The sequence below is a fragment of the Solanum verrucosum genome, unplaced genomic scaffold (assembly GCF_900185275.1).
Source record: "Solanum verrucosum unplaced genomic scaffold, falcon-dt-bn FXZP01000239.1, whole genome shotgun sequence".
NCBI lineage: Eukaryota > Viridiplantae > Streptophyta > Magnoliopsida > Solanales > Solanaceae > Solanum > Solanum verrucosum.
This window is the reverse complement of record NW_026020009.1, coordinates 1414920-1442515: the sequence shown is the minus strand read 5'-3', so window position 1 is coordinate 1442515 and position 27596 is coordinate 1414920. Positions and strand designations below refer to the sequence as shown.

The 27596-nt window shown below is 36.4% G+C and overlaps 3 pseudogenes; all 3 read right to left on the bottom strand.

Moving 5' to 3' along the window:
• On the bottom strand, window positions 1-25158 carry LOC125819824 (uncharacterized; annotated as a pseudogene).
• LOC125819854 (U6atac minor spliceosomal RNA) lies at window positions 8007-8067 on the bottom strand (annotated as a pseudogene).
• Window positions 25159-27453: 2295 nt separating the features above from the next.
• LOC125819858 (U6atac minor spliceosomal RNA) lies at window positions 27454-27513 on the bottom strand (annotated as a pseudogene).
• Between the last annotated feature and the right edge of the window lie 83 nt (window positions 27514-27596).

The following is a 27596-nucleotide window of genomic DNA, read 5'->3' as shown; positions in this document are numbered from 1 at the left end:
CTAGGAATAGAAAACATTATGACTAACTGGTCCGAAGGAAATAATTGCACTTGTTGGAAAAGCTAACAAATGCTTCATTAGATTTGAGGTATTAGCAGAACAACTGTTACTATCCTTATGCTCTGGTATTAAAACAAGTTTCTTGGGATTTATTGTATGCTCAAGTAAGAACTTCAATAATTGATCGAACTTTATTGTGTCAAAACTACGCGTACGACTGTAAAATGGAATAACATTGACATTCTTCAAATTTTGTAAAGAAACTTTGAATATGTTTTGTTCAAACGAGAGGTACTTGTCTTCCAACAAATCAATGTCTTCGCCCTAAAAAAAGCATGGTACTACAATACAAAACACGGACAAATCGGGTTGGGTGGTAAGCTTAACAACTATAGTAATGAAATTGAAGTCGTTGAGACGGTAAGGGATCAATATACATTTGACATAAAGATATTGTGAATTGAAAGCATACTAGCATATCGGGAAATATCATTAGGTCTTCCAAATTACGAGTCGACCTTAAGAGGTTGTCTAGGGGAAGGAATGTTTTGAAATACAAGAACATATTGTCAAGAATCTGCATTCCAGCAACGGTAAGGAGATATCTTCCTCTTCCAAAAACAAACTGGAAATCACTTGAATAGAAGAATGAGGCAGAATAAAGGTAAGTACATTGATTTACAAGCCTTACAAACTAAACCTGTAGTGATTTCCCATTCTTGTAACACCTTATAGCCTAGACCAATAAAATGAACTAATATTTAACCTCACGTACTAAATTAAAACTATATGAGTTAATTAAAAAGAAGTGAATCAATAGATAATTAATTAGGTTAATTGAAAAAATCATGACCCCCACCATACAATTAAGTTGATAGGTAGAAAACAGGAGCTCAATTCACAATCAATATAAAAAGACTGGATATATTTGGGACTGATAACTAACCTTGGTAAACCAGGATGACATTATTAGCTCATTAGCACAAGGAACGCATGCCAAAAGATCTTTCTCTATGTTTTCATTCACTTCATCTAATTCATCAAATTAGAAATCGAGAGTTGTGTAATTCAAAGATGACAAGTCCCTGAACTTAATTATCATATGAGTAAAACCCCAGAAATCGTTAAGTGTTCAACATATGGAGCAACAATTTCAAAGCAGCATGTATCACCTTCGAGTGAATACTAATACCCGTCAGGATGATCGTGACGGACCAACTGCAGTCATTATTAATATTGACATTGCACAAATTCATTTCCTTCACGGATAATGTACGACCTCTCCTTAGCTGCTCTACCATTAAAAAGTTTAGTCCAAACTTTATGTTCAGATGTGATGATGGTGTTTCTTATTTTCCCGTATTTGACAAGTGGATTGTATTTGTTGTGAATAAGAAAGTGGAGGATTTACCCCTGAATATATGTTATAGAACTGCTTATCCGACTGGGCATCATGACCAACCCTATAGAATGCCAGAAGTTCTCTGTAGTAGTTCATCGATTATAAAACTCAACTGCAATAATTGCAGAACATTAGAAAAATGCGTACTAAATTGGACATCTCTGAAGAGTTTAACGCTAAAAAGTTTTTTAATTCGGGATGAACACATTAAACAAATAATGTAAAATTGTCCTTAATTGGAATCTTTGATCTATATGGATTTTATGCGCATGATTAAAACCAAAAACTCCATATGGATTCAATGATTCCAATTGAGGACAATTTGACATTATTTGTTTAATGTATTTATCCCGAATTAACAAACTTTTTAGCGTTAAACTCTTTAGAGATATTTAATTTAGTACACAATCTTTTATATTCTGCAATTACTGCACTTAATTTTTATAATCGATGAACTACTACAGAGAATTTCTGGCAAGCTATAGGGTTGGTCATGCCCTGTCGGATAAACATTTCTATAATGTATATTCATGAGTAAATCCTTCATTTTCTTATTCACAAACAAATTTAAGCCACTTGTCAATTAAGGGAAAATATAACAGACCATCATCATATCTGAACACAAAGTTTAGACTGAACGTTTTAATGGCTAAGGAGAGGTAGTACATTATCCGTGAAGGAAATAAATCTGTGCACCGCTGAGCGATCTAAACGACCATACTCCTCGATGTCATAACCAATGTTATTGATAGAAGTCCCGAAGTATTGCCAATCTTTAGAGAGAGTAGATGTTCTGAACGTGTCTGTTATGGATTATAAAGAAAGAATTTGGATAATAAGAGCATAGGGTAGCTTACTAATCTTATCAATTTCTTCACATTTTGTTTCAATTTGTAGTTTTTTTTTCTGAAGTAAGTTTTCAATAAGCAGACTTTCAAAGGTGCTAGAGAATTGGTCTTGGTTGCTCATGTTGTTCAAATTTGTATTACTATTGCTACCTGAAATCACAACGTCAGCTGACCACTCAATGGCAAAAAAAGTACACTAGAATTTGTTTATGAAGAATAAGAAGAATTTCAGAAATTCTTTTGTTAAAAATTAAGAACAAACAAATATATTTATAAACAACAAAGAATAGAGTAAACATGTGCTTATTGTGCTTTTTTGGAAAAGTCACAACCCCTTGGTAAAGCCACAATCCTTCAGAATAATCACAATCTTTCCCAAAAGTCACAAAAGTCACCATATTTCAGAAAAGTCACAACTCTTTATTTTCCGTTCAAAAGTTTTAAGACCCAAAAATTCATGCTACTTCTCTTTTGTAGAGAAACAACACAGGGCTAAGAAGGGGTGGAAATTATCATACATCAATACCAAGAATAAGATTACTTGTAACTACAATTGCTATAGACAATTTTTGTTTCTTTTTTTTGTTTGTTTATTCTTTCTTTAATGTCCAACAAACAAAGTTATATCACATGACACTCTTTTTTAATGTGATAATATATGATATTAATTAATATATTATTCTTTTAAAAATTAGGGGTCGGGAAAGGGAAAAATTAACGAGGAGATTACAATTAAGGTGAGGAATTGAATGATCTCACCAAAAAAAGTGAAAATTTAGTAGTCAATGCTACTAAGATTATCCCATGTAATACTATATAATTACAATTTGCAGTGTTTTTAAACCATAAAAAAGAGCAATAAAACATATAAACTTAAAGTTTACAAGTCATGTATTTTAGTTAATAAAATTATTCATCAAGATTCAAACACAAAATTTAAGAAATGAAATTAGGATAAAGGATAAATACACAATTTAGTCTTTGGTTTCCCTTTCAAAATCTTGATTTTTTTTGTTTAGATTTTGTTGAATGTATGTATAATTTCATGATAGGGCTAATGTCACACTACTTATATAGTGGCCATGGAGTTGACCATTTTTTTTCTATTTTTGGTCAAATCATATAAATCATATATATAAATTAATTAATTAATGAGATCTAGACATTCAAGATAATTATTTCATTAATGTTTCTTAGTTGATTATTTATGCTAAATAGTTCACACCTATTTTCCCATTTAATCTGTTTAAAATTATTATTTTCATTTTTATAATTTTTAATTATATTTGAATCCATAAAAGATAAGGAGAGACGTAACAAACTCATATGCATCATCATGACAACAACTTTATGTTAAATGAGATGTTATTCACGTCTCCACATTACATTTTTATTTTATAGGAGTAGCAATTAGTAGGACTTGATTTCCATTATGCAAATAATTTCTATTGATTTAGCTTAATTACAACATTGCATTAAAAATGAACCATGGTCAAGATATCGAGTTCTCTAACTAATCTCTATATATATTGATAGATACTCAAGAAGTTGAGTCCTCAGAGGAGAAATAAATTAATGATGACCTGTAAATATTCTGAGTAAAGTTTTGACAATGACAAAGTTAACCAGGTTCACAAGCTTGTACTAGAGCTAAGATAAAAGAGCAGGAAAGAAGAAATAATGCGTCGAAGACAAACACTTCTAAATAAGGAAAAATAGTGAAGAAGACTCCTTATACGGAAAGGAAATTTTTTAGGAAAAGAATTACTTTCCTTGTAGGATTCAATTAGGGTTGAATCCTCCCTTATAAAAGGATCTTTGACAAAGAGAAAAACAACTATTGGAATTCATAAATTGAGAGAATTTAGTGGCGAGAGCAATGCAATGCTAAAGTGTATACGACAGAAGAAAAAAGAACTACAAGAAGGTTTTTCTTTCAACAGGCTTAGTTTGGATTGGTACATCTTAGAATTATTGTTTAGAGATAATTGTACTAAGAGTGAAAGAGAATTTGTAAGCTTTTGTAACAAAAAGTGAGTTTGGCATCTTGGAGAGTAGAGTATAGGATTATAGTTAATTGTTGAACAATTAGAGTGAGTTGTAATCTAAAGTTGCTCTTTGAAGTTAGGGACGTTTGGTTTAAAATGCTACGAGGGTAGATCGTTGTTTTTTTCCCTTGAGTAAGGAGGTTTTCCACGATAAAATCTCTATTTTATTTTATTGCATTTTTGTCTCTAAAAATTCAAAAGGAACTTAGTTCTTTTTAGGTGGTCAAAGTTTCTTTAATTATTCAAGAAAAACCTGGAATTGAAAATTATGACCATCCTGAAAACGTGTACAAACATGTACAAACAGGACAAGCCTTGTATGGATTAAAACAACCCCCAAGAGCATGGTGTAATAACCTAGCAAGCTTCTTGCTTGCACACATGTATTCAAGAGGCAAGATTGACAATACATTGTTCTTCGAAATCAGAGCACCAATATGCTCATAGTTCGGGTGTATTTAGATGACAATATCTTTGGAGTAAAATATTTAAAACATGGGGCTGACTTTGCACAACTGATGAGCAACAAATTTTAAATGAGCATGATGGGAGAGCCTAACTTCTTCTTGGGTCTTGAAATCAAATAGTCCTCATCTAGAAGTTCAACTCATCAGTAGAAGTACAAAAAAGCTCTACTAAAGAAGGTCAACATGAATGAAGCAAACAAGAATAACACTCCAATTTCAACAACAACGAAGCTTGATAAAGATGAACCTAGTCCTGGTACATGACACAAAGTATATAGGAATGACTGGATCTCTATTGTACTTAATGGCTAAAATACCTAACATTGTATTTAATATTGGAATTTGTGCATGCTTCCAATCATTTCCAAAGAAATCCCATCTCAAGGCTATCAAAAGGATTTTGTGATATCTTAAATGAACGTTGACCTTGGTTCTCTAGTATCCTACAAATTATTCATTTGATCTTGTCGGATTTGCATTTGCAGACTACGTAGTCTACTTAGTAGGTAGAAAAAGCACATCTAAAATGGCTGACTTCTTAGGGCCATGCTTAGTATTATGAGCAGCTAGGTAACATAACTCAGTCACCTTGTCTATGGCTGAAGTACAATACGTTGTTGTTCCCTCGTGTTATGCCCAACTTCTCTGAATCAAGCATCAACTTCAAGATTTTTGCATCATTGTAGACCTTATTTAATTACCGCCTTGGGGCTCATGACGAAGATACTCCATAGTGTGGCCGTGATCAACAACATCGAGAATAAATGACCCATAGAAACTATAGACTAAGTCTCCATCCGCTGAAGCCATAACTCACAGACAAAGCATTAAACTATTTTCTTGTTAGTAGGTAGAATCATAGTAGTGTGGTCGAACAACTTATGGAACCTCGCCTCATACTCTGACACACTCATGGGAGCACTGCTCAAACCTGTAGAACTGATCTTGAGGCGATCATTTAAGTTGCGAGGGATGAGCCAAGCTAAAAAAACCCTCAGAAAACATGGTCCAAGTGAAAAGAGGAGACCTAACTAAACAAGTCTAAATAAAGGTACGCCAGGACTTACTAGCTGACATATCTAACAAATGCGCTATGAATTCGGTTTCTCTGGACTCCAGTAGACCTAGAATATGATGTCGCTAAAGGCAAGTTGTAAGAAACTTGTCGGTGTCCTCACCCACAACCCTAAAAAACCTTCGAGGTTAGAGTATGAGAAACACTCCAAGCATCTTCCTCTTTAAAGGTATGGCTTCAACCACATTCACGGGTTCGACACCTCTAGGTGGTACCTAGACATGAGATATCTCTGTTGTAGGCTGATCCTGTGGTGCTAGTACAGCTACAACTCTAGCCTGCTGCATGCCCCAATCACAATCAGAAGTTGTACAATGGTTGCCTAAACGTACGGAGCCATAAAGGGTCCAAGTGATGGCTGAGATTGCCCTGACCCTGCTGATTGAACTGGAACTGAAACTATTATTGGCTCAGATGATGGCTCCAAACCTCTCTCTCTTTATGGTTAGTGTTGCACTACTGGTCGGCCGTAGAGGTCAACCCCTTCATCGAGCTGTCGTATGGCATGTATGAGCCATCCTCTGAAAAAAGAATGAAACAAGTGAGATTTCAAGAAACCAACTACATACACACTGCATGAAAGCGATACAAAAGAGGATAAATTTGTAAAGACAACCTATGGCCTTCTAAAGTTAGGATATAGATGTCTCAACACCAATCTAGAAATATCTAATCTGTATTAGCTCTGTACAAGTTAGACTGTCAAATTTATGGCTCTGATACGAACTTTTCATGACCCGATTCTTCAGGTCATAAGAGCATATACTATAACCCTCAAGTAGGGAAATTAATGTGTAACCTAGAATAGAAAGCAATAAGTATAAGGGTACAATAAAGTAGAAATCAAACTAAACCACCAAACAAAACAAAAGCGGGAACAAACAAAAAACAATATATAAAAGGTCCCTCCTATAACCTAGAAATCAGAAGTACAAATTTGTATAAAAATAAGAGTAAAAATCGCAAAAGTGGACAAAAAACAAAGGTTGTTCAAAACGGAAAAAGACTAGCTAAATAAGTACATTATTAGATAAGTTGATGCAAGACTCTAAGTGCTCACACTCATCTCCAAATCCCTAATTCTTCTAATTTCACAAAACAATCACCGCACATGCATGATGAAATAGATTAAGATTGAAGCATGAGTATACAAACTAGGTACTTTGTAGACATCACGTGTCGACTGAGCAAGAACGGTAAAAACAGTATGAATAAATAGAATCTGGAAAGAGATAGAGGTCAAAACGGATATGAAAGAAAGCTTATGAGCATACTGAAAGTAAATCTAAGTACACCTAAGATAAACCTATCTGACCCCTATAAGCATAGAACATACACTCATACACATGTTTAAATGAAAATCAAATAGACCTTTCAAGCCCGACATGTATAAAGAGTCACTAAGTCTACAAGAGAGAAGGGCACCGCAAATCCAAACCCAGGAAACAAAATTCAGGCCCCCAACCCAAGTAACCACATTATCTAGTACTCCAGTCAACTTCTAGCCCAACTAGCTAGAGTGATAATCAATCTTGGTCTCCCAGCCAGCTAGTCTACTCCCAGTCCAACTAGCAAAACTGATATGGGTGCGTGTCGATTCTAAAAAGGGGTCTCAAAATATCAAAGCCGCCCATCTAGAAGAACCACTTAAAGGCCATCCAACTAGTAAGAGTGTCCCGAGTGGTGTTGACTCCCAAAAGGATATAGATTATAAGATCAATCAATACTAAACCACCGTGAATCAACGTCCCCTCACAAGGAATCACAAGAGTATCCATCCTGAATAACCCTAATCCCAAGTCGCTTGAGAAAGAACAGTAGCTATGGTAACACATCGGAGGCGAAAATGGATATGAAAGAAAGCATACGAGCATATTGAAAGTTAATCTAAGTACATCTAAGCTTAACCTAACTGGACCCCTATAAGCCTGGAATGTACAGTCATGAAGATGTTAAAATGAAACTCAAACAGACCCCCGTAAGCCCGACAGGTATAAAGAGTAACTATGTCTGCAAGAGATAAAGGCACTACAAATCCAAACCCAAGACAGAGAAGTCAGGCTCCCAAACCAAGTAACCACAATATCTAGTAATCCAGTCAACTTCCAGCCCAACTAGCAAGAGTCATAATCAATCTAGGGTGCCCAGCCAGCTAGTCCACTCCCAAGAAAATTTTATTTCATCCTTGTATATGGAGATGCAAACTAGCTCTCCTTTTTACGAGCACAAACCATAGGTAAATGGATGATCAAATGTTTTTTGTTTTCATTGATGGCTGACACAAAATTTAATTTTCATAACAAGGTATCCTCATTAAAACAAAAAAAAATGTCAACAAAAATAAAAGAAACAAACTAGGAATAGAAAATATTATACCTAATTGGTCCAAAGGAAATAATTGCACTTGTTGGAAAACTAACAAATACGTCATTAGATTTGAGGTATTAGTAGAGCAACAGTTGCAGGCCTTATGCTCTAGTACTATAACAAATTTATCGGGATTTAGTGCATGCTCAAGTAAGAACTTCAAGAATTGATGGAGCTTTATTGCGTCAAAACTACGCGTACGACTATAAAATGGCATAATCTTGATGTAACACCCCATAACTAGAAAGAACTAAAATTAGAAAGAGTCATTGTTGGAAAGAATGAAAATCTGGAAAATGGGTTAAATTATGTTAAGTTTGAGTTTTGGGCCAACTTCAAACGACCATATCTCCTAGCTCAGGATGGGTTAGATGTTCTACAAGATACTTTAGGAAATATCTTTGAATATCCTTCCAACGCCTCCAAGTTTGCGCGATTTGGAGTTCTTATGACGGAGATATGTCCATTTGAAGCTGGGTTGTCTAGTTAAGGAAAGTCAAAACCGGATTTTGAAAGGGTAGTTTGGTCTTTTCCTTACCCCAATTAATATATTTCGTTTTTGATAATAGAGTTGGGGTCTAAAATGATTGGATTCAGTTTACGCTTTTGAAAAACAAGTTAGGATTTTGAGAGAAGAGAAAAGAACAAGAGAAAGAGGAGAAGAAGCAAGGAATTGTGCCAAGTTCTTGTCGTTTTGTTTTAGGATTTTGCCAAGGGTTGATCCCTACGAGGTATATGAGTTCACATAGCATTGGGTTCTTTCACCCACGCGCCAAACATGTTTATTTTAGTATGATTTTCTTCCTAAAAGATTGAGACTTTGATGTTCTTGAGTTATATTCTTGAATTGCTTTGGTTCTTGAACTTGGGATGAGATTGAGGAGTTCTTGTGATTTTAAGGTCGATTTTAGAGTTGTGTTTTATTAGATTCTTGTGTACATATGATGGGTATCTGAATCTAAAGAGAATTTAGAAAAAGAACCGAGTTTAAGTGAATTGGGGTCAGAAAATGAAGAAGGAACAAGTCGGGCAAATCTGGGTACCAGGTCCGTGAGTTTTGGAAATATCTTCCTCGCATCATGGAGCGGTCGCGGGATTTTCTGCCTCAAAAGTTATTTCTCGACTAAATAATTAAATGCATCTCCGCGTCGTGAACGTGCTTCCAGACATTGATTTCTTGATCTTTTCTCATGTTTAACTATCTATAAACACTACTAAACATCATGAGATCTGTCCTATCACAAATCACAATCCTTGAATCCATAATTCAATTCAAGGAAAGTTAAGAGTCAAGTCAAGAGATATTAAGAGTCAAGTCAAGAGATATTAAGAGTCAAGTCAAGAGAAGTTAAGAGTCAAGTCAAGATAAGTACATGGAGTTTTTCAAAAGACTTTTACAAACGTTTTAACTTTGTTTTAAGACTTGAGTTCAAGTTGAGTAAAGAGTAAAGAGTAAATATTGAAGTTCATTTCTTCAAAAGTATATGGGGACTATGTATTCCCAAAGAGTTTAAAATGTTTTCACATTTAAACACGAAAAGGAAACTTTAATTTCCAAAGAGCCATTGAGCTACTTTTCAGTAAAGAGTAAATGTTTTCACATTTAAATAAGAACGGAAACTAAGATTTCCAAAGAGCCTTTGAGCTAGTTTTCAGTTAAAGAGTAAGCACTTTCATGAATAAGGTACAGGGGAAACTTTGATTTTCAAGATAGCCTTTGAGCTAAGCAATTATCTCAAATCATAGAAAGAAGTATGTTTTTAAAACATAAGAGCTAGTATCATATTTTGGGAGTAGTATTGAGCACTAATATGGGGGAGAGTTCAGACAACTCACAGCCCCCATAAACCATGTACCCACCATTCGTAAAAACGGGTCATAGTTTTTAGATGATTCCTTAGTGCTTTTTAGCATACACTAGTGGGTCCATTTAGTAGTTTAGGTTTTATACTCATGGGAAGGTATAGGATAGCCCTGGCAGCGTGATTCAAAATGATTTATCATCACGATAGCTCTTAAGTGATGGTTGTCGGTTAGAGAAACTCCCACATAAGTATTTTGTATTTTTATATACATTAGAGATATTTGTATTTTCATAGACAAACAGAGTTCTAATTGTATGTTTCCATACATACAGAGTTATTATTGTATTTCTAAATACACAGAGTTGAAAACCTTATTTTAAAGCTTTTCTTTATACTGCATTTATTTATATTGCTTTATATTGAAATTAGTTCAGTTCAGTTCAGTTGAGACCATGTTTGTTTCTTCAGTTCCTTTCAAGCTTATGTCTTGTTTTAGAAATTCCCTCACATACTCATACATTCAATGTACTGATGCCATTTGGCCTACATCTTCGTATGATGCAGACACATGTAACAATGATCAACATCCAACTCATCGTTGATTCTAATTGAGCTCCAAAGTTGTTGGTGAGCCTCCTAGCTTCCGGAGGATCCCTCTTTTTATTACTTTATCATTTTAGTTCATTAGGATGTCGTGGGTCTTGTCCCGACATCCATCTCAGTTGTTTAGAGGCTTCATAGATAGACAGTTAGTTAGTTCATTTGGCATTATCTTGTTATTGGCTTATGCTCAGATTTGAGTTGCCACTTTGGCTAAGTTTAATGTTTATTTTTAAAACATTATGAGTTAAGTTTGAGACAGTTGAGTTATTTAGCATTTGGATTATTTTCTTAATGCTTCAAGTCTTCCACTGAATAAGTAAGCCAGATAATGGGTTCTCTTGGGGCCAACAATGGTTCTCGAGTGCGGGTCCAAGCCAGACAATGGGTTCTCTTGCTGCCATAAGAAGCAGAAGGAGTTGATTCGTTGTTGGGTTGTCTCGCCTATCAAGCAAGGAAGGCAAAACATCTATTGTCATGCCCCGAGCCTACACCCTGTACGTGGATGGCACAGGAGAACCATTGCTGGCCCTAAGTGAACCCTTGGCCTGCTTACTCAGCGGAAAACTTAAACACAAGAAAAAGTCTAAAATGGGACTTGTGAAATAACTTAGAATGTCTTTTAAATAAACATTCAAACTTTGCCACAATGGCAACCACATGTTTCTAAACATAAGCCAATAATAAAGTAGTGACAAATGAATTTAACTAACTTACTGTTTATATGTCTATAAAGCCTCTATACAACTAAGATGGATGTCGGGACAGGCCCACGACATCCTAATCAGCTAATAATAAAACTAAAAGCAATAAAAGGGACCCTCCGGAAGCAAGAAGGCTCACCACAAGACTCTGAGTGCTCAAACTAGATCAACGAGAAACTGGATGCTGATCCTGGTTATCTGCGTCTGCATCATAATAAGATGCAAGCCAACTGGCATCAGTACATTGATTGTATGAGTATGCGAGTTGGGAAGCTAAATAATACATTGGCTTGAAAAGATTCTGGAAGAAACACTTACCTTAGCTCTTCTCAACTCATGAATAACTCAACTAACAATAAATCAATAAGACACATGCAATATATCAAAAGCTTTATAAAACAATAAAAGCAACTTAGTTTGTCAAAGAAAATGCAATAACAAACTCAACTTTACTCATATAATAAAGCAATATAGTTTCTGTGGGAGATTCTCTAACCGACAACCACTACTATAACCCTAAGTGGTCATACAACGTCTTGCCCACGCTGCCAGAACTGTCCTATACTTTGCCTTCATATAGAACGCTTAACTTAGTGGATCCACTAGTCTATGCTAAAAGAATCTTAATGAGTCATCTAAAAAGTATGATCATTTACTACCTATAATGGCTAGATGGTTTATGGAGACTTGAGTTAAGATGAACTCGCATCCCCATATAAGTGCTCAATACTACTCCCAAAATATACTTAGCTCATATGATTTAAAATCAAAATTTCTTTCTTTTGTTTGAGATAATTACTCAAAACTTTAGCTTAAAAGCTTTCTTGGATATCAATGTTTCCCTTTCTTATTCAAATGTGAAAACATTTAAAACTCTTGGGAATACTTAGTTCCCTTATAACTTTTTGAGAAATGAACTCAACTCTTTACTATTTACTTAACTCGAAACTTGAGTCTTAAAACAAGGTTAAAACGTTTTTTAAAGACTTTTGAAAACTTTATAAACTTTTCTTTGACTTGCTTCTTAAATTCTATTGACTCTTAAGTTCTATTGACTTTGATCTTAACTTTCCTTCAATTGGATTATGGATTCAAGGTTCATGATCTCATGTTTATGGATGATTTCATGATGTTTGGATGTACCTTAGAGTGTTGGAATCTACTAGAGAACAAAGGTACATTGCTAAGGAACAAGTACAAAAAGGTGGGGAGCAAATGGGGAGAACTGGCGTCCCTGGCACTCTGAGAGGAGCGGGGCGCCAACCCTCAATATTCAGATACCGGTCTGGGGCGTGGTGGTTAGTGCGGCCCCCCAAGGGTGAACATTCAGAGACTCTTTTGGGGTGCGCTGGCTGGCGCGATGCCCCACCCCTATCCCCAAGTGTTTGCCGACTTTTCTTCTCTGTTTTTCATCTCTAAACCCTCTAAACTTCAATGTTTCCTTTCCCAAACACTTATACTCATTTATAACTTCAATATATGATAGATTCAAACCAAAATTACACCCGGAAACATGAATCAAATATCAAGAACCTCCAACAACACAACCCACAAGAAATTCGAACGAAATTTTCAACAATGTTCATCAAGAACTCAATTTCTAAACTTTCAAAGACTTAAATTCGTTGAATTTAATCATGTTGGTGTGTGGGTTTATTAGCACAACGCTATGTGATCTCACATATCTTTTAAGGATCACCCCCGATGAAATCTACAAGCTATCCTTGACGAAATCGACTAATCTTGAACATTCTAGTCTTTTCTCCTCTTCTCCAAGCCCTAGCATAAAATTCACCTTTCTAAAACCTACTAAAATCTGAATTTACCCCAATTAAACAGATAAGTTAGGTAAGGAAAAGACTAAATTACCCTTCCAAAATACGGATTAGAATTTTCTTAATCCAACATCCCAATTTCTAGAGAGCATAACCTACTCATACCAACTCGGATCGCACAAAATTGGCGGCGTTGGAAAGATATTTCCAAGATATTTCTAACCATATCTAGACATAAACCTAACTCATCATGATATAGGAGATATGGCTGTTTGAAGTTGACCAAAACTCAACTTATTCTAACTTTACAAAATTTCCAGAATTCATTGTTTCCAAAAATGAGTATTTCCAATTATTGGCTTCTTCCTAGTTATTTCAATTTGCCAGATGTTACAATATCTCCCCCTTTGGAACATGTGTCCTCGAATGAGATTACACTTACTAGGCTAAGGGTGTAACATCAAGTTCAAACACCCAACAAACAAATGCAAACAAACAACATGCTTACTCATAAGTTAAAGAGTACTAAGAAGAGAATTAGTACCTTGGTCAGCATTTTCTCTGGACTCAAAGAGATGTGGATATCTCTTTTTCATATCCTCCTCAGCTTCCCAAGTAGCTTCCTCAACAAATTGGTTCCTCCGAACGACTTTGACTAATGCTACCTCTTTTGTTCTCAACTTGCGAACTTAGCAATCTAGAATCTGAACAGGAATCTCCTTATAAGATAAATTATCCTTGATCCCAATTCTTTCAGTTGGTATGATCAATAAATTGGATTGCACATGCACTCCTTCAATATGGAGATGTGAAACACCGGATGAACCGCAACTAACTCTAGGGGTAGCTCCAACTCATAAGCTAGCCATCTCAGAATAGTTCTCCAAACACTAAAGGATAAGGAGTTGTATGCCAAGTTCTCTAAGTGTGAGTGTTGGCATGAGTCTGTGGCGTTCTTAGGCCGCATGGCTTCTGGTGCTGGAATTAGAGTTGATACTCAGAAAAATAGAGACATTGTAGAATTGGCCTAGTCCCACATCTCCAACTGATATTATGAGTTTCTTGGGGTAGCCTGGATATTATACAAGGTCCGCAGATGGGTTCTCATCTATTTCGTCCCCTTTGACCAAGTTAACTCAGAAAAAATTTAAGTTTCAATGGTCCGAAGCATTTGAGAAAAGCTTTCATGAGTTGAAAAAGAGGTTGGCTACTACCCAGTATTGACCTTACTAGAAGGGACACAAAACGTTGTTGTATATTGTAATACATCCAGAGATGGATTGGGTTGTATGTCATACAGAATGGCAAAGTTATAGCTTATGCCTCTAGATAGTTGAAAGTTCACAAGAAGAATTATCCAACCAATGATCTAGAGTTGGGTGTCGTAGTATTTTCTTTGAAAACATGGCGTCATTATCTTTATGGTGTTCATGTGGATGTGTTCACCGATCATAGGAGTCTTCAGTATGTGTTTAGTCAGAAATAGGTTAACCTCAAACATAGTAGGTGGTTAGAATTACTCAAAGATTTTGACATGCGTATTCTATATCACCTAAGTAAGGCTAATGTTGTTGCTGATGCCTTGAGTAGGTTATGTATAGGTAGTACCGCCCATGTTGAGGAATAGAAGAGAGAGTTAGCAAAAGATGGGTAGAGGAAAATGGGGACCCTGCGATGGGGCTTCAGGTAGGGCATCGGGAACCTGCGGGTTCGCCCCTTGTCTCCCGCTCAAAGTGCATAAGCTGGCGCGATTAGGAGTCCGTCTAATGGATTCCACAGAAGGAGGAGTAGTGGTAATGAATGGGGTTGAATCATCTTTAGTGTCTGAAGTTAAAGAGAAATAAGACCAAGACCGTATTTTGCATGAATTGAAGGCAAATGTTCATAAGCAAAAAGTAATGGCTTTTGAACAAGGGGGAGATGGTGTATTGAGGTGTTAAGGTAGATTGTGTGATTGATTTCAAGGGTAATTCAGATGATTACCTACCTCTTACTAAGTTTACCTACAACAATAGTTACCATGCTAGCATCCAAATGGCTCCATATGAGGATCTTTATGGGAGAAGATGCAAATTTCCTATTGGATGGCTTGAAGTTGGTAAAGTTGGGTTGATAGGATCATACTTAGTTCATCAAGCTATGTAGAAAGTGAGAGTTATCCAAGAAAGGTTGAAAATAGCGCAAAATCGTCGAAAATCCTACACTGATATTAGGATAAAGGAGTTAGTGTTCGAAGTAGATGATTAGGTCTACTTGAAAGTTTCACCCATGAAGGGTGTTATGAGATTTGGTAAGAAAAGGAAGCTTAGTCACCGGTGTATTGGTCCTTACAAAATATCCAAGAGGATTGACAATGAAGCTTATGAGTTGGAGATACCACAAGAGTTAGCACCAGTCCATCTGGTGTTCCACGTCTCCATGTTTAAAAAATGTATGGGCAATCCTTTATTGATCATACCAACTGAAGATATTGGAATCAAGGATAGCTTATCTTATGAGGAGATTCCTGCTAGATGCTAGAGCGCCAAGTTCTCAAGTTGAGAACAAAAGAGGTAGCATCCGTCAAAGTTCTTTGGAGAAATCAGTTTGTTGAGGAAACTACTTGAGAAGTTGAGGAGGATATGAAGAAGAGATACACACAACTCTTCGAATTCGGAGAAGTTCCAAATTAAGGGACTAATCCTTTTCTTTGCATTATTTTTATAAGTTGGCATTTTGTAATTGCATTGTGCTTGTTGGGTGTTTGAAGTTCATGCTTGATGTTACGCCCATAGACTAGTAAGAGTAAGATCATTCGAGGACGAATGTTCCCAAGAGGGAGATATTGTAACACCCCGTAACTACAAAAAACTAGAATTAGAAAGAGTCATTTTTGGAAAGAATGAAAATCTGGAAAAATTGGTTAAATTATGTTAAGTTTGAGTTTTAGGTCAATTTCAAACGACCATAACTCCTAGCTCAGGATAAGTTAGGTGTTCTACAAGATACTGTAGGAAATACCATTGAATTATCTTCCCAACTCCGTCAATTTTGCACGATTTCAAGTTCTTCTGAGGGAGATATGTCCATTTGAAGTTGGGCTGTTTAGTTAAGGAAAGTCAAAATCAGATTTTTAAAGAGTAGTTTGGTCTTTTCCTTACCCAAATTAATTAATTTCATTTTTGATAATTAAGTTTGAGTCTAAAATGATTGGATTCAGTTTACGCTTTTGAAAAACAAGTTAGGGTTTTGAGAGAAGAGAAAAGAAGAGGAGAAAGAGGAGAAGAAGCAAGGAATCACCAAGTTCTTGAAGTTTTGCTTGACGATTTCGCCAAGGGTTGATCCCTACAAGGTATGTGAGTTCACATAGCATTGGGTTCATTAACCCACGCAACAAACATGTTTAGTTTAGTATGATTTTCTTCCTAAAAGATTGAGACTCTTATGTTCTTGAGTTATATTCTTGAATTGATTTTGTTCCTAAATTTGGGATGAGATTGAGAAGTTTTTGAGAGTTTACGGTAGATTTTAGAGTTCTGTTTGATTCAATTCTTGTGTACATATGATGGGTATTTGAATCTAAAGAGAATTTCAGAAAGAGAATCGAATTTAGGCAAATTTGTAGGTAAGAAAATGAAGAAGAAACATGTCACACTCGAGAACCATTGCTGTCCCCAAGCGAACTGTTGGCCTGACTTACTTATTCAGCGGAAGACTTTAAGCATTAAGAAAAGAAGTCAAATGCAAGATAACTCAAATGTATCAAACTAAAATCATAATGTTTAAGAAATAAACATTTAACTTAGCCAAAGTGGCAATTCAAATCTGAACATAAGCCAATAAATAGATAATGACAAAAGAACTAACTGATTGTCTATCTATGAAGCCTCTAAGTAACTGAGATGGATGTCGGGACAAGACCCACGACATCCTAATGAACTAAAATGATAATGTAATAAAAAGAGGGATCCTCCGAAAGCAAGGAGGCTCACCAACAACTCTGGATCTCAACTAGAATCAACGATGAGCTGGATGTTGATCCTGGTTACATGTGTCTGCATCATAAGAAGATGCAAGCCAAATGGCATCATTACATTGAATGTATGAGTATGTGAGGGAAATTCTAAAACAAGACATAAGCTTGAAAGAAACTGAAGAAACAAACCTAGTCTCAACTTAACTGAACTAAAATACTAAAAGAAATAAAAGGGATCCTCCGGAAAGACATGAGGCTCACCACAGACTCTGAGTGCTCAACTGGATCAATGATGCGCTGGATGATAATCCTAGTTAACTGCATCTGTATCATAAAATGATGCACGCCAACTGGTATCAGTACAATGAATGTATGAGTATGTGAGTTGGAATGCTAAACATGACATAAGCTTAAAAAACTGAATAACTTACCTGGCTCAACTCAACTCAACTTAACCGAACTCATTTCAATATAAAGTAGTTTAAATAAATGCAGTATAAAGAAAGGCTTTAAAACATGGTTTTCAACTCTATGTATTTAGAAATACAATAATAACTCTGAATGTATGCAAATATACAATATGAACTTTGTTTGTATATGAAAATACAAATATATCTGATGTATATAAAAATACAAAATACTGCTGTGGGAGTTTCTCTAACCGACAACCACCACTCTGAGCCTAAGTGATGAAACAATGTATTTCCCACGCTGCCAGAACTATCCTATACTTTCGTCATATAGGATGCCTTAACTAAGTAGATCCACTAGTCTATGCTAAAAACCAACTTAAGGAGTCATCTAAAAAGTATGATCGTTTACTACCCATGATGGCTACATGGTTTATGGAGACTTGAGTTAATATGAACTCACATCCCCATATCAGTGCTCAATACTACTCCCAAAATATACTTAGCTCATATATTTTTAAAACAAACTTCTTTCTTTTGTTTGAGACAATTACTCAAAACATAGCTTAAAAGCTCTCTTGGAATTTGTGTTCCCTTTCTTACTCAAATGTGAAAACATTTTAAACTCTTGGGAATACTTAGTTCCCTTATAGCTTTTTGTGAAATGAACTCAACAAAGTAAAAATGTTTGTAAAAGACTTTTGAAAACTTTATAAACTTCTCTTAACTTGACTCTTAACTTTGCTTGAATTGAATTATGGATTCAAGGATTGTGATTTGTGATATGAACAATCTCATGATGTTTAGGATTGTTTTTAGATAGCTAAACATGAGAAAAGATCAAGAAATCACTATCTGGAAACAAGTCTGCGACGTGGAGTTGCATTTAAATATTTGATCGTGAAATTTAATTTTGAAACAGAGGATTCCCCGTCCTAACCGTGACACGGAGCTGAGTTTTGTTCATTGGGGGAGCAAGTCCACGACGTGGACTTGCGTGGCAAAACCTGCTAGACATTTTCCTTCTTCGTTTTCCAGCCCCAATTCACCTAAACTCGACTATTTTTCTCAAATTCTTTTTAGATTCAGATACCTAGTATATGTACCCAAGAACCTAACTCAAAACCATCCTAAAACTCAACATAAAGATCTCAAAAACTTCTCAATTCAACCCAATTCAAGAACGAAAACAAATTCGAGATATACATACCAAGAACATCAAAATTTCAACTTTTCTAGAACGAATTTCTCTGAATTAAACATATTTGACCCGTGGGTGAACAAACCCAATGCTATGAATGTTTCACATCCCTTGTAGGATCGAATCCTTGGCGAATTCCACAACCAAAATCACAAGAACTTGACGAATTGAGTTTCATTTATCCTTTCTCCTCTTTTTTCTTCGCTCAAAGCCCTAGCTTATTTTTTAATTGCATAAACTGAACTAACTCAGTTTATACGACAAATAATTTACTAAAATTGGATTTAATAATTGGGTAGGGAAATGACTAACCTACCCTTCAAAAATCTGGATTAGAGTTTCTTTATTCGAACAACTCAACTTCAAATGGGCATATCTCACTAATACGAACTCGGAAGAGCGAAAACTCCGCGGCGTTGGAAAGATTATTCCAAGATATTTTCTAAAATATCTGGAAACAAACCTAACTAATCCTGATCTAGGAGTTATGTGCATTTAAAGTTGACCAAAAACACCACTTAACATACATACCAAATTTCCAGAATTTTATATTCCTTCCAAAAATGACTATTTCCAATTTTTAACTTCTTTCTAGTTCTTTCAATTAGCGTGGTGTTACAATATCTCCCCCTTGGGAACATTCATCCTCGAATGATATTACTCTTACTAGGCTAAGGGTGTAACATATAAGATTCAGCTCAAAAACCCAACAAGCAATGCAATTACAACATGCCAACTTATATATTAAAAGGGTATTAAGAATAGAATTAGTACCTTGGTCTGGAACTTCTCTGGATTTGAAGAGATTTGGGTATCTCTTGTTCATATCCTCCTCAGCTTCCCAAGTAGCTTCCTCAATAAATTGGTTCCTCAAAAGGACTTTTACTGATGCTACTTCCTTTGTTCTTAACATTCGAACATGGCGATCTAGAATCTGAACATGAATCTTCTCATAAGACAAGCTGCCCTTGATACCAATATCTTCAGTTGGTATGATAAGTGAACGATCTCCCATGCACTTCTTCAACATGGAAATGTGAAATATCAGATAAACCGCTGCTAACTCTTGTGGTAGCTCTAACTCATAAGCTACATTTCCAACCCTTTTTGATATTCGGTAAGGATTAATATACTTGGGGATAAGTTTCCCCTTCTTACCAAATCTCATAACACCCTTCATGGGTGAAACTTTCAAGTATACCTAATCATCTACTTCAAACTCTACGTCTCTTATCCTAACATTAGTGTAGGATTTCTGAAGTTTCTAGGTTGTTTTCAATCTCTCTTGAATAACTCTCACCTTCTCCATAGCTTGATTGACTAAGTGTGGTCTTAATAACCCAACTTCACCAACTTCAAACCATCCAATGGGAGATCTGAATCTTCTCCCATAAAGAGCTTCATATGGAGCCATTTGGATGCTAGCACGGTAACTATTGTTGTAGGCAAACTCAATGAGAGGTAGGTGATCATCCCAAATACCCTAGAAATCAATCACACAATCTACCTTGATACCTCAATACACTATCTCCACCTTGTTCAAAAGCCATCTCTTTTTTCTTATGAACACTTGCCTTTAATTCAAGCAATATAGGATCGCGGTCTTACTTTTCTTTCACTTTTGACACTAATGATGATTCAGCCACTATTCCTCCTTTAGTGGATTCCATTATTCGAACTCCTAGTCGTTCAAGTCTATGCACCGCTTTTGCTAACTTTTTGTTATCTTACTCAAAATGGGCGGTACTACCCATATATAATCTACATCAAGGCATCATCAACAATATTAGCCTTAACTAGGTGATAAAGAAAACTTATGTCATAATCCTTGAGTAACTCTGACCACCTTTGTTATCTCAGATTAAGCTCTTTCTAACTAAACACATATTGAAGACTCTTCTGATCAGTGAATACATCAACATGAACACCATACAAATAATGATGCCATATCTTCCTAGCAAATACCACGACAACCAACTCTAAGTAATGGATTGGGTAATTCTTTTCATGAAATTTCAACTGTCTAGAGGTATATGCTTTAACCTTGCCATTCTACATTAATATGCAACCCAAACCAACTCTAGATGCATCACAATACACCACAAAACCTTGAGTACGTTCTAGTAAGGTCAAAACTGGTGCAGTAGTCAACCTCTTTTTTAATTCCTAAAAGCTTTTCTCACAAGCTTCAGACGATTGAAACTTCACTGTCTACTGAGTTAACTTGGTCAAAGGGGATGAAATAGATGAGAACCCCTATATGAACCTTCTATAATAGTCAGCCAAACCCAAGAAACTTCTAATATCAGTTGGAGATGCGGGTCTAGGCCAATTCTGCACTACCTCAATTTTCTGAGTATCAACTTTAGTTCTCTCTCCAGACACAATGTGGCCTGAGAATTCCATAGATTCAAGCTAAAACTTACACTTAGGGAACTTGGCATACAACTCTCTATCCTTTAGAGTTTGGAAAACTATTATGAAATGACTAACATGATCTTCTTCATTCCTTCAATAGATTAGTATGTCATCAATGAACACGATAACAAATATATCTAAATAAGGTTTGAATACTCTATTCATAAGGTCCATGAATGTCGCAAGCGCATTGGTAAAACCAAAGAACATGACCAAAAACTCATAATGACCATAACGAGTTTTGAAAGTTGTCTTTGGAATATCACATTCCGTTACTCTGAACTGATGATAGCCTGATCTGATGTCTATCTTAGAGAAACAAGTAGCACCGTGAAGCTGATCAAAAGATCATCAATTGTTTGAAGAGGATACTTATTCTTGATGGTAACCTTCTTCAACTGACGGTAATCTATACACATCCAAAGGGAACTATCTTTCTTTCTCACAAATAAGACCGGAGTGTCCCAAGGTGAGACACTTGGTCGAATAAAGCCCTTATCTAGGAGATCTTTTAATTGTTCTTTAAGCTCTTTCAACTCTGTTGGTGCCTTTCTATATGGTGGAATAGATATAGGATGTGTATTTGGAAGAACATCTATACCGAAGTCTATCTCTCTCTCAGGAGGGACTCCGGGTAGATCATCTTGAAAGACTTCTGGATACTTTCTTTCTACTGAAAATGACGTATCTCAATACTAGAGTCATTAAATCGGACTAAGTGATAGACACACCCCTTGGAAACTAACTTTCTTGCCTTAAGGTATGAAATGAAACGACCCTTAGGCACTGCTGAACTGTTTTTCCACTCTAAGACATGCTCATTAGGAATTTGGAACTTAACAACTTGAGTTCTACAATCAATGGAGACATAACAGGCATGAAGACAGTCCATACCTAGAATGACGTCGAAATCTTCCATGTCTAACTCAATTAAATCAGCCATGGTGTCTTTATGATTAATTGAAATGACACAATCACGATAAACTCTTTCAGCTAGAATAGACTCCCCAACAGGTGTAGAAACACAAAAGGGTTTACAGAGTTTCTTAGGAAGAACATCAAAACTATTTGCAACATAAGGAGTTACAAAAGATAAGCTTGCTCCTGGGTCTAGCAAAGCATAAACATCAAGAGTAAAGACTTTAATCATACTAGTGACAATATCTAGAGAGTTCTCTTGCTCTTGGCCACTAGTTATCGCATAAAGACGTTTTGTTCCTCCGCCAGTACCGAAAGTAGCTCCACTAGGTACAGCCCTGTCTGGTGGAGCAACTGATGAAGATTAGGCTCTATTGCCCTGATTCCCATTACCTTGCTGGTTCTTGGGACACTCTTTCATGAAATGATACTCTTGTCCACACTTGAAGCAACCTGACTGGCCATCACGACACTTACCTTGGTGTGTTCTACCACACTTATCACATGTAGGATCCCAATTACCTTTTTGTGCCATACTACCCTAAGATTGGGTAGGCTACCCCTGAAATGCTGGGAATTCTAACTATTAAACTCACCTTTGTTTCTGGGTGCAGGTGCACTAGAAGATGATGGAGCAGGTCCCTTTTGCTTTTGCTAAAAGGACGAACGGTTCACATTACTTTTCTGCTGCTCGGACTCATTTCCTGTCTTAGCTTTCTTATTTCTGAAATCCTCTCTATCCCTCCCGTTCTCTTCCTCGACCTACTACACATATACTATTAACCTCGATATATCCAAATCCCCAATTAGCATCGCTGCCCTGCCTTTTTTGCTTGATAAACACGACAACCGAGCAACAAACAAACTCATTTTACTCCACATATCTGCAACCATCTTCGGAGCATAATGGGATAGTAGGGTGAACTTCAACCTATACTCATGAGCACTTAGTGACTCTTGCTTAAGGGTAAGAAATTCTTGTACCTTAGCCTCTTTCAGTTCTCGAGAAAAGAAACGCCCTAAGAAGGCCTTCTTAAAAAAATCCCAACTCGCAGGTGGTACATCCTCAACTCTACCATCCTTCCACAGGTCAAACCAAGTCCTAGAAATATTCTTCAGTTGATATGCAGCTAGTTCAACACGCTCAGTATCGGCAACGCACATAACATCAAATATCTTTTTCAGTTCCTTAATAAAGTTCTTTGGATCCTCAGTAGTGCTTGAACCTGTGAAACTTGAAGGATTCATCCTAAAGAAGTCTTGGATCCTCGAAGTATTAGTCACTTCCTATCTAGCTTCTCTTTGTTGCCCAACCTAGTTAGCCACATCTTGACTTAGAATACTTATTGCCTCTCTGAACTCAGTGTTAGTGAGTTCCCCCTGAGGTTGCACTTCAGGTGCATTTGGTAACTCTTGCTCCTCAACATTACACCTAACAGGATGACTTCTGACAGATCTTCGTGGAGGCATGATTATCTGTAAACACGTGCAGGCACGAATTAGAAGAAAGTTTTTAGAGATCAAACTCTAACGCACGAAATGAGTGTGAAAGAAGTGAGAAATTTTCTTAAGTGTTACAGCCTCCTAATTATAGATGTGGCTCGCTTCACACCGATAACTAGAACTCTACAGACACAGCTTCATAGACTACCTAGACTCTTGAACTCTATGCTCTGATACCAAGTTTGTCACTCCCCGAGCCTACACCCCGGACATGGCCGACATTCACGAACCATTGCTGCCCTCAAGAGAACCCTTGGCCTAGTTTACTTACTCAGCGGAAGACTTTAAACATTAAGAAAAGAACTCAAATGCAAGATAACTCAAATGTCTCAAACTAAACTCACAATGTTTTAGAAATAAACATTTAACTTAGCCAAATTGGCAACTCAAATCTAAAGATAAACCAATAACAAGATAATGACAAAAGAACTAACTGATTGTCTATCTATGAAGCCTCTAAACAACTGAGATGGATGTCGGGACAAGACCCACGACATCCTAATGAACTTAAATACTGAAATCAATAAAAGGGAACCTCCGGTAAGAAATGAGGCTCACCACAGACTCTGAGTGCTCAAATGGATCAACGATGTGCTGGATGTTGATCTTGGTTGTCTGCGTCTGCATCATAAAATAATGCAGGCCAACTGGCATCAGTACATTGAATGTACAAATATGCGAGTTGGAATGCTAAACAGGATATAAGCTTGAAAGGAACTGAATAACTTACCTGGCTCAACTTAATTGAACTCAGTTCAATATAACGTAGTGTAAATAAATACAGTATAAAGAAAGGCTTTAAAACATTGTTTTCTACACTGTGTATTTAGAAATACAATAATAACTTTGTATGTATGCAAATATACAATATGAGCTCTGTTTGTATATAAAAATACAAATATATCTGATGCATATAAAAATACAAATACTATTGTGGGATTTTCCCTAACCGACAACCACCACTCTGAGCCAAAGTGATGATACAACGTCTTGCCCACGCTGCCAGAAATGTCCTATACTTTGGCATCATATAAGACGCCTTAACTAAGTGGATCCACTAGTCTATGCTAAAAAGCAACTTAAGGAGTCATCTAAAAAGTATGATTCTTTACTACCTATGATGGCTACATAGTTTATGGAGACTTGAGTTAATATGAAATCGCATATCCATATCGGTGCTCAATACTACTCTGAAGATATACTTAGCTCATATGAAGTTGTGAGGGATGAGCTAAGCTAAAAAAAACCTCAGAAAGCTTGGTCCAACTGTAAAGAGGAGACCTAACTGAACTAGTCTAAATGTAGGTATGCCACGACTTGCTAGCTGACACATTTAACATATACACCATGAATTCGGCTGCTCTCGACTCCACTAGACCTAGAATATGATGTCGCTAATGGAAAGTTGTAAGAAACTTGTGAGTATCCCCACCCACAGCCCCAAAAAACCTTAGAGGTTATAGTATGAGAAACACTCCAAGTATCTTCTTCTTTAAAGGTATGGTTTCGGCGGCATTCACAGGTTGGGCACCTCTAGGTGGTACCTGGGATGCCCAAATGTAGGTTGATCCTCTGGAGCTAGTGCAACTGTAGCTCTAGTCTACTACATACCCCAAGAACATTCAGAAGTTGTACAATGGTTGCGTGAAGGTGCAGAGCCATAGAGGGTCCACGGGACGACTGAGAAGTCCCCGACCCCGTTGATTGAATCGAAACTTAAACTACTAGAGGGTCAGCTGATATCTCAAGACCTCTCTCTCTTCAGGGCTAGTGCACACTCCTAGTCGGTAGTAGAGGTCGACTCCTTCCTCGAGTTGTCGTACGGCGTGTATGAGCCATCCTTTAAAAAGAATGAAACAAGTGAGATTTCAAGAAACCAACTACACACACGCTGCATGAAAGCAATACAAAAGAGGATAAATTCCTAAAGACTACCTATAGACTTCTAAAGATAGGATCCAAATGTCTCCACACCGATCAAGAAATCTCTAATCAATATTAATTTCAGTTGTTGGAAAAGCTAACAAATGCTTCATTAAATTTAAGGTATTAGTAGAACAACTGTTGTAGTTCTTATTCTCTGGAATTATAACAAGTTTATTGGGATTTCTTGCATGCTCAAGTAAGAACTTCAAGAATTGTTGGAGCTTTATTGCGTGAAAACTACGCGTACAACTACAAATTGGCATAAATGTGACTTTCTTCAAATTCTGTAAGGAAACTTTGAATATGTTTTGTTCAAACGAGAGGTACTTGTCTTCCAGCAAATCAATGTTTTCGCCTTAAAAAAAGCATGGTACTAAAAATACAGAACAAGGACAAATCAAGTTAGGTTGTATGATTAGCAACTACAATAACGAAATAGATGTCGTTGAGGCTATAAGTGATCAATATACATTTGACATAAGGATATTGTGAATTGAAAACATAGGATCCAAATGTCTCCACACCGATCAAGAAATCTCTAATCAATATTAGCGTTGTACAAGTGAGACAGGCAAATCTAGGGCTCTGATACCAACTTTTCATGACCCGATTTCTCGAGTCATGAGGGCATATACTATAACCCTAAAGTAGGGAAACTAATTTGTTGCCTAGAATAGCAAGCAATAAGTATATGGGTACAACTAAATAGAAATCAAACTAAACCACCAAACAAAACAAAAGCAGGGGCAAAGAAAAAACTATATACAAAAGGTACCTCCCGTAACCTAGAAATGAGAAATACACAATTGTCTAAAAATAAGAGTAAAAATGGCAAAAGTGGACAAAAACAAAGCTTGTTCAGAAAGGAAAAAGACTAGCTAAGTAATTATAAAATGCGATAAGCTCATCCAAGACTCCAAGTGCTCACACTCATCTCCAAATCCCTAATTCTTCTAATTGCAAAAATATCACCGCACCTACATGACGAAACAGATTAAAATTGTAGCATGAGTATAAAAACTGGGTACTTTGTACAAATCACGTGTCGACTAAGCAAGAAAGGAAAAAACAATATGAAAAGATCGAATCTAGAAACAAACAGAGATCAAAGCGGATATGAAAGAAAGCATACGAGCATACCGAAAGTAAATCTAAGTACACCTAAGCTTAACCTAACTGGTCTTTATAAGCCTAGAACATAGACTCATGCACATGTTTAAATGAAAATCAAATAGACCCTGTAAGCCCGACAAGTATAAAAAGTAACTAAGTTTACAACTTAGAAAGGCACGACAAATCCAAACCCAAGGAACAAAATTCAGGTTCCCATCCCAAGTAACCATAATATCTAGTAATCCGGTCAACTTCAAACCCAGGTAGTAAAAGTGATAATAAATCTAGGTCTCCCAGCCAGCTAGTCCACTCCCAGCCCAACTAGCAAGATTGACATAGGGGCATGTCGACTCTAAAAAGGGTCTTAAAATATCAAAGTTTCCCATCTAGACAGACCACTTGAAAGCCATCAAACTAGAAAGAGTGTCCCCAGTGGTGTTGACTCCCAATAGAATGTCGAATATAAGATCAATCAATACTAAGCCACCGTAAATCAACGTCCCCATACAAGGAATCACAAGAAATATCCAGCTTGAATAACCGTAATCCCAAGCCGCCCTAGAAAGAACAAAGTCTATGGTAACACATCAGAAGCCAAATCGGATATGAAAGAAAGCATACGTTCATATTGAAATTTAGTCTAAGTACATATAGGCTAAACCTAAATGGAACCATTTAAGCCTAGAATGTACACTCATGCACATGTTAAAATGAAACTCGAAAAGACCCCAGTAAGACCGACAGGTATAAAGAGTAACTAAGTCTATAGAGAGAAAGGCACCACAAATCCAAACCCAAGAAACAAAACTGAGGCTCCCAACCTAAGTAACCACAATATCTAGTAATCCAGTCAACTTCCGACCCAACTAGCAAGAGTGATAATTAATCTAGGCCACCCAGCCAGCTAGTCCACTCCCAAGAAAGTTGATTCCATCCTTGTAGAGGCAGATGAAAACTAGCTCTCCTTTTTACGAACACAAACCATAGGTTAAGGGACAATCAACTGTTTTATGTTCTAATAAATTGCTTGCATATAATTTAGTTTTTATAACAAGTTATCC